This window comes from Triticum urartu, chromosome 3A (genome assembly GCF_056163025.1).
Source record: "Triticum urartu cultivar PI428250 chromosome 3A, HENAU_Tu73, whole genome shotgun sequence".
Classification (NCBI taxonomy): Eukaryota; Viridiplantae; Streptophyta; class Magnoliopsida; order Poales; family Poaceae; genus Triticum; species Triticum urartu.
In genome coordinates this window covers 656,716,993-656,726,275 of record NC_141875.1, presented here as the reverse complement: position 1 = coordinate 656,726,275, position 9,283 = coordinate 656,716,993, and the positions used below count along the sequence as shown (strand labels likewise).

Genomic DNA, 9,283 nt, shown 5'->3' with positions numbered 1-9,283 from the left:
GAAGAGTAAGGTACCGTTAGGGTCGCGAGTCTGCACTCAACATCGCTAGTGGGCTATGATGGGAGTCATCGTTATTTTTTTGCTACTTTCCGCTATTTGGTTGAATAAAGCTAGCCAAGTGCTATGAAGATTGTTTTATTTTATATATTCTGGATCATACGACGTAATAAATGATGCACTTGCTATTCTGGTATTCATCTATACTGTGTGTGCTAGCGAGTTTGATCGAGGGACTAGCACGGTAAGCACGGAGACTCAAATCCTTCGAGGTTTGGTCGTTACAGATGGTATCAGAGCAGTGTGTTGACTGTAGGACGTGACACTAGAAAATGGATTATAAAAGCCATAGGAGTGGAAATTATTTTATCAGCTAGTTATACTTCTTGCTATTTATTAGTAAATCCCTCAAGTATCTTGACCAGTTAAGTAGGAACTAGTGCTGAGACCACCATTCATGTTTGTTTTATATTGCAACGTTATCGTGTTAGTGTATCTGATTATGTCCACTTTTGTGGTATGAAGATACTAGATTGTTTGCTTGATTGGTAATTGTTTGTTAAATTGCTTAGTGTCGAAATTATTCGACTATATATATATAAAAAATATTACCATATTGTTTGTTGTTTGTTTGTTGGTGTTATTCGTTGTTGTGTTTTGTTGGCTTGATCATATTATGCATATGGGTAGAATATATTTATATATACATAGCTTTTGGCCCTATTATATCTATAACTCATCTATGCTTGCCCACCAGATGTCGCCGAGGCGTGATACTAGACGCAATACTGCAGGAGGAGACAACAATGGCAATGGAGTACCACCATACATACAACAGGTTATTGAGGGACAGGCCCAGTTGATCTAGTTGCTTACTCAGAACCAGAACAACAACAATAACAACAACAATCCGGCGCCACCGCCACCTGTGGATATGCTTACCAGGTTCTTGAGGTTGAATCCTTAGAGGTTCTCCAGTTCCCCTAAACCTATTGTGGCTGATGACTGGCTCCGTGCAGTCAATAGTAACCTAGAGACGGTTGGATGCACTGATGCAGAGAGGGTGAGGTTTGCCTCACATTTGTTGGAAGGTCCTGCTGCAGCTTGGTGGGACAACTACTTGGTCACTTATCCCATTGCTACTATCACATGGCCTCAGTTTCAGGATGCTTTCCGTGCTGCACATGTGTCTGCTGGTGCTATGAGTCTGAAAAATAAGGAGTTTCGCAGTTTGCGCCAGGGAGGTCGCACAGTTAATGCGTATGTGGAGGAATTTAATAGTCTTGCATGTTATGCTCCTAATGATGTTAACACTGATGCAGCTAGGCAGGAGAAATTCTTGGAGGTCCTTAATGATGAGTTGAGCCTTCAGTTGACAGTGGCCACTTTTAGGAATTGCCAGGACCTGATTGATAAGGCTATTGTGCTGGAGGGAAAGCAACAGGCCATAGAGAATCGCAAGAGGAAGTACAACAATAATAACAGGTATAATTCAGGACCACAACAGAAGCCACACACTTCATATCATGGTAATGGAGGTAATGGGCATAATCATCATGGAGGTAATGGTCATAATCATCATGGAGGGAATGGACACAACCATAATGGCCACCATCATCACAATGGGCACAAGAGTAACAATGGCAATGGTAGAGGTAATGGTAATGGTAATGGTAATGGAGGGAATAATAACCAGAGCCACCAGAGTATGCCTGTGCAGAGGGATATTAGCCAGGTTCAATGCTATAAGTGTAGGCAGATGGGCCACTACTCCAATGCTTGTCCAGGGAACAAGAACGGTAATGGGGATTCAGGAGTCAGCAAGCCAAACCCCTTCCAAAAGGGTCATGTCAACCATGTTAATGTTGAGGAGGTCTATAATGAACCTGATGCAGTGATTGGTAAGTTCTTGATTAACTCAGTACCCGCGCTTGTTCTTTTTGATACTGGTGCATCGCATTCATTTATTTCGAGGGTATTTGTTGATAAACATGGATTGCCAACCAAAACACTTAGTATGCCTTTTAGAGTGAGTTCCCCAGGAGCTGAGATGATAGCAGGTGTTGGTTGTCATCAGTTGACTTCGTATGTTGGAAAGCATGATTTTCCTACGGATTTGATTATATTGAAGTCACAAGGTCTGGATATTATTTTGGGTATGGATTGGTTGCAATTATATAAAGGTCGTATTGATTGTGCCAGTCGATCTATCACTCTCAGTGCACCAGGAGGGAAGAGGATCAAATATGTGTGTAAGTATAAGTGTAATCAGGTGCAGGTGAACTCTCTTAAGGGGGGTAGCCTAGAAGAGGTGTCAGTTGTGAGGGATTATCCAGATGTGTTTCCAGAGGAGTTGCCAGGTATGCCACCAGATAGAGATATTGAGTTTCTTATTGATTTAATACCGGGCACTGGACCTATTGCAAAGAGACCGCATAGAATGCCTCCTCAAGAGTTGGAAGAATTGAAGAATCAGATAAGAGAATTGCAGGCACAAGGATTTATTCGCCCAAGTTCATCACCTTGGGGAGCTCTAGTTTTGTTTGCGGAGAAGAAGGATGGGACCTTGAGGATGTGTGTTGATTATCGTTCTCTGAATGAGGTAACCATTAAGAATAAGTATCCTTTGCCTATGATAAATGATCTATTTGACTAGTTGGAGGGAGGTACTATGTTTTCTAAGATTGAACTTCGTTCTGGTTATCATCAATTGAAGATTCATGAGCAAGATATTCCAAAGACTGCTTTTACTACGAGGTACGGGTTGTATGAATATAATGTTATGTCATTTGGATTGACTAACGCCCCTGCATACTTCATGAATATGATGAACAAGGTGTTTATGGAGTTCTTGGATAAGTTTGTGGTTGTTTTCATTGATGATATATTGGTGTTCTCCAAGAATAAGCAAGAGCATGAGGTGCATCTGCGTTTGGTAATGGAGAAACTGAGGGAACATCAGCTATATGCCAAGTTCAGCAAATGTGAGTTTTGGTTGGATGAGGTAGCATTCCTTGGACATGTTGTGTCAAGTAATGGAGTTGCAGTTGATCCATCTAAGGTTGCTGCAGTTACAGAGTGGGAGACACCCATGGCAGTTGGAGATATTTGCAGCTTTTTGGGCCTTGCAGGTTATTATAGGAGGTTTATTGAGAACTTTTCCAAAATTGCAAAGCGTATGACTGAATTGTTGAAGAAGGAGAAGAAGTTTGTTTGGACTGATGAATGTGAAGCCAGCTTTCAGGAATTGAAGCAGCGTTTGGTTACAACACCAGTTTTAACTCTGCCAGACATACATAAGGACTTCCAGGTATATTGTGATGCTTCTCGTCAAGGACTTGGGAGTGTTTTGATGCAGGAAGGTAAAGTTGTTTCTTATGCTTCACGTCAGCTTAAGAATCATGAGCACAATTATCCTACCCATGATTTGGAGTTAGCCTCAGTTGTGCATGCATTGAAAACTTGGAGGCCATATGTTATTGGTAATCATTGTGATATATTTACTGACCATAAGAGCTTGAAGTATATTTTTACTCAAAAGGATTTGAACCTCAGGCAGAGGAGATGGTTGGAGCTTATTAAGGATTATGATTTGAATGTGCAGTATCATCCTGGTAAGGCTAATGTTGTTGCTGATGAATTGAGTCGTAGGAGCCATGCTAATGCAATTAATATTGATGATATGCCACCCGAGTTATGTGAACAATTCAGGAATCTCAGGTTGGAGATGGTTCCTAAGGGATATTTAACAACACTTGAGGTAAAGCCTACTTTGCTTGACAGGATCAGAGAAGCTCAAAAGAATGATAAGGAGATTTCTGAGATAAAAGAGAATATGGTTAAAGGTAAGGCAGAAGGTTTCCGTGAGGATGAACATGGAGCCATATGGTTTGAGAAGCGTATTTGTGTACCTCAAGATGCAGATATCAGGAAGTTGATTCTTCAGGAGGCACATGATTCACCTTATTCTGTTCACCTAGGTAATACTGAGATGTATTTGGATTTGAGGGAAAGAGTTTGGTGGCCTAGCCTAAAGAGGGAAATTGCTGGGTATATTGCAACATGTGATGTATGCCAAAGAGTTAAGGCGGAATAGCAGAGACCAGCAGGTTTGTTACAACCATTGCCTATACCTGATTGGAAGTGGGATGAGATTGGTATGGATTTCATTACAGGTCTACCCAGGACTCGATCAGGTTATGATTCTATTTGGGTAGGTGTTGATCGTCTGACTAAAGTTGCTCACTTCATCCCGGTAAAGACTACTTATACCTGTGCTCAGCTAGCAAAAATTTATATGTCTAAAATTGTTTGTATGCATGGAGTTCCAAGGAAGGTAGTGTATGATAGAGGTACTCATTTCACATCCAAATTTTGGCGTCAGTTGCATGAATCCTTGGGCATCAGGATGGAGTTCAGTACAGCTTTCCATCCACAGACACATGGGCAGACAGAGAGGGTAAATCAGATTTTGGAGGATATGTTGAGAGCTTGTGCTTTGGACTATGGGTCCAGTTGGGATGATAATTTACCTTATGCAGAGTTCTCATATAATAACAGTTACCAGGCTAGTCTGAAGATGGCACCATTTGAGGTATTGTATGGTAGGAAGTGAAGGACACCGTTGATGTGGGATGAGGTTGGAGAACGTCAATTCTTTGGACCAGACTTGATCAGAGATGCTGAGGAGAAGGTCAAGTTGATTCGTGACAGGCTGAAGATAGCACAGTCCAGGCAGAAGAGTTATGTTGATGCAAAACGTAAGGAGGTGACATATGAGGTAGGAGACCGTGCATACCTTAGAGTTTCACCACTTCATGGAATTAAGAGGTTTGGAATCAAGGGTAAGTTAGCACCACGTTTTGTGGGACCTTACAAGATCTTGGAGCGTAGAGGAGAGGTAGCTTATCAGATGGAGTTGCCAGAATCCTTGTCAGGAGTTCATAATGTGTTTCATGTATCTCAGTTGAAGAAGTGCCATGCAGAGATGATGGATGTTCCATTGAGGGACACAGTGCCACTTGAGGCAATTCAGTTGGAGAGTGATTTGACATATGAGGAGAAGCCTGTCAAGATTCTGGAGACAGCACAGAGAGTTACTCGCACCAAGACAATCAAGTTATGCAAGGTTCAGTGGGATCATCACACAGAGGAGGAAGCTACTTGGGAACGAGAGGATGATCTCAGGCAGGATCACCCACACCTATTTGCTAGCCAGCCCGAATCTCGAGGGCGAGATTCATCTTAAGGGGGTAGGTTTGTAACATCCCAGTTTTCCTAATTTAGGATGTTAATAGATCATACATATGCATATCATATTTTCCATGCATTATTTGCTTTTTCAGAATATTCTTTTCATTATGCAACAAAAAGGAAATTTATTGGAGCGGAGATAAAATGACTTCTCCCCTGTTTTTAAAAATGTTCATAATGTGCAGAATATTATTTCCAGTTCATCTGATATGTTTTGGTAATTTTTTTGCAATCACCAAAATATTTTATTTGAGTCTTTTGTTGCTGTTTTGTGTGGCCTATTGCATAAAATAATTTTTTCAAAAATTTAAAAAATGACTTCTCCCCTGCTTTATCCTCGCAAGGAATTCTCTCTCAAAGGCTTCGAGGTGGGTTGCTCTCAAACGACAAAAGCCGTGCACTAACTCTGAGCAGCCAACCATTTATGGTTGTAGGGGGTGGGCTATTTATAGCCACTAGGCAACCCGACCTGATTTGTCCGAAATGACCCTTGGTCACTAAGGAACTGACACGTGTTCCAACGGTCAGATTTCAAAAACACACAACAACTTTACTTGAGCTACAAGCAAAGCTGACTTATCCAACTCTGGACAAGATTTGCTCTCATAGTCTTCACTCGAAGACATATGATTTTGGTTAAGCATCACTTCAGTCATTCTGACTGGTTCACTTGGACCCCACTTAACAGTACGGTGGTTCCTATGACTCAACAAAGAAGAAAAAGAACGACGAAAGAACTAAGTCTTCGCGCTCCATAGTCTTCATGCAATGTCTTCTCTTGTCATAGTCTTCAATGTGAATGTCTTCACATACCACCTTTGACTTCAATGTCTTCTTACATTTTTAGGGTCCATCTCTGGTAGGAAAACCGAGTCAATGAGGGACTTCTACCTGTGTTTTCCTACAATTCTCACAAACTCATTAGTCCCTCAACCAGGTTTGTCGTCAATACTCCAAAACCAACTAGGGGTGGCACTAGATGCACTTACATGGTCGATCCTGTGCGAGCCAGGGACATTACGCGCGAGCCCAGGACCCCGAAGAACCCTACCGCTCGCCTTTCCCCAACCCTCGTCTGACCGCATGCCTCTGTACCGCATTTTGGATCTCGGGAGAAGCTCCGCCGCCGCCGCCGTTTCTTCGGTCGGTTCCGTCGTCGTAAGAGACCGCAGAGCCGCGCTGCCTGCACCCCTCGAACCCCCACTCGACGACGAACTCTTTTGACACCTCAAAGTACGCTGCAGAGCACCAGAACGCTGCCGTCACCGACGTCCGCCGCCGCTAGAGCACACCACCATTCCTGTCACCGTTGCTGCCCGCAGAGGACGCCCCATCGCCGCCCGACCTCACCTATGCCTCCGCTGCTCGACGCCGCACCCACCCATCACTTCCCCTTCACCGGAGAATCACCGAAGGAGCGCCTCCGCCAACGCCCGAGACCGCCGCCGTTTTCTCTGTTTTGCTGGTGAGCACACGCGCATGCAATCTTGCAGCCAATCATGCGCTGGCACGTGGCAGTCCGCTACAGTTGTTCGCTACATGAGTTGCTACAGTTGTTTTCTACTGCTTTCTGTTTTATTTCCAGATTTCAACTCTAACTTCAAATAGCTATAGCTTTTATTCTGTATATCCAATTTAGGTAATTCCTTTTCCTATGCACTCACAAAAATCATCACATTATCACAGTACCAACTTTGCACATGTTTGCACTGTTTAAATTTGAATTCATTTGAATTTGAATCAAATCTTCCGGAGGCTGTAACTTTCAAACCGTTTATCGGAATTGATTGTTTCTTTTTGCTTTGTGACCGTAGTGCAATTTAGGTGCTGTTATGCTGCTGTTGTTGAGTTTCAAAAATGGTTTTCTTGCTGTTGGTTTTGGTTCTATTCGTGTTTCGGTGATTGATTTGTCGAATTGTGTGAAACGTGTAGATTGTCGCGGAGTGCGACGCGAGCTATTGTCAGGAGTGTGACTTTCTGAACCAGAACCAAGGCAAGTTACACCTTGATCATCCTTTACCTATTGTTTTCTATGCATGTAGTTATATCACACTATGAATATATGCATGTATAGGAATACTATATATTTTGGTTATGCTGTTGAGCTATCTCCCGTCATTACAGATCGTGGTAGTTGTAGTTTTGCTATGCTTTGTAGACGGGGTTGGTTCGTGTATTCATTGAGCTTATGTGAGGCTTATATATATATAATAATTTGAGTAGTAACTCAGGATTTAATTCACCTCTGGGCGGAAGTGGTATTGCTAGGGTGGTTTCAAGAACACCATGGTTTATACCCTCTGAATGTAAGTGGACGGCCGCCCAGGCTCAAAAAGATCAGACAGACTTAGTGACTAGTAGCTTTCATGTGCGACCACTGGCTAAATGGGCTCTGGCTTAGTTGATCAGTTGTGGGACCCTTACCCGGATGTGCCAGCAGATGTAGATATAATAGTTGGGATGGGCCTCCTGTTGGGACTAGGGGACTGCTTCTGAAAGACTTCGTCTCAATCTTCGGGTTGGGTCCAGTGGGTAAAGCGTACTAAACTCTGCAGAGTATTAAAACTAATCATGATTAGCCGTGCCCCCGGTTATGGGTAAATTTGAGCGACTAGGCCATTACAGTTGTTGGATGATCTTGACAGATGTGACACTTAATAAATTTGTTGGGCAACTTAATAAGGGGTAAGTCGGAGTTGATTTTGCCAACTCAACCTTGTGCATTTAATTGTAGTAATAAAAGAACTAAATAAAAATTTGACTATTAGGTAGTTATGAGGACAAAATCAGCTTTCCACAAAATAAACCATCAAGCCTTTCTTTTGATATACTATGCATACACATGTAGGTCTACTATATTATTACTCCTGTGTAACTTGCCAATACATTCAAAGTATTGACCTATATGGCTGCAACGTCTCATGTTGCAGGATATTCAGACGAAGAGTAAGGTACCGTTAGGGTCGCGAGTCTGCACTCAGCATCGCTAGTGGGCTATGATGGGACTCATCGTTATTTTTTTTGCTACTTTCCGTTGTTTGGTTGAATAAAGCTAGCCAAGTGCTATGCAGACTGTTTTATTTTATATATTCTGGATCATACGATGTAATAAATGATGCACTTGCTATTCTGGTATTCATCTATACTGTGTGTGCTAGCGAGTTTGATCCAGGGACTAGCACGGTAAGCACAGAGACTCAAATCCTTCGAGGTTTGGTCATTACAGAGATAGATCAAGACGTGAAACTGAGTAAGACTCAAAGCCCGACCACGGCAGAAGATAGAAAGAGAATGAAACTCATTCCCTATGCCTTGGCCATAGGTTCTATAAAGTATGCCATGCTGTGTACCAGACCTATTGTATACGCTGCCCTGATTTTGGCAAGGGAGTACAATAGTGATCTAGGAGTAGATCACTGGACATTGGTCAAAATTATCCTTCGTGGAATAAGGATATGTTTCTCGATTATGGAGGTGACAAAAGGTTCGTCGTAAAGGGTTACGTCGATGCAAGTTTTGACACTGATCCAGATGACTCAAAATCTCAATCTGGATACATATTTAAAGTGGGAGCAATTAGCTAGAGTAGCTCCGTGCAGAGCATTGTTGACATAGAAATTTGCAAAATACTTATGGATCTGAATGTGGCAAACCCGTTGACTAAACTTCTCTCACAAGCAAAACATGATCACACCTTAGTACTCTTTGGGTGTTAATCACATAGCGATGTGAACTAGATTATTGACTCTAGTAAACCCTCTGGGTGTTGGTCACATGTCGATGTGAACTATAGGTGTTAATCACATGGTGATGTGAACTATTGGTGTTAAATCACATGGAGATGTGAACTAGATTATTGACTCTAGTGCAAGTGGGAGACTGAAGGAAATATGCCCTAGAGGCAATAATAAAGTTATTTATTTCCTTATATCATGATAAATGTTTATTATTCATGCTAGAATTGTATTAACCGGAAACATAATACATGTGTGAATACATAGACAAACAAAGTGTCACTAGTATGCCTCTACTT

At 42.2% G+C, this 9,283-nt stretch overlaps 1 pseudogene; it reads left to right on the top strand.

Annotated features, from left to right (window-relative positions):
* Positions 1-754: 754 nt before the first annotated feature.
* On the top strand, positions 755-8,200 carry LOC147981129 (uncharacterized; annotated as a pseudogene).
* The last annotated feature ends 1,083 nt before the right edge of the window (positions 8,201-9,283 follow it).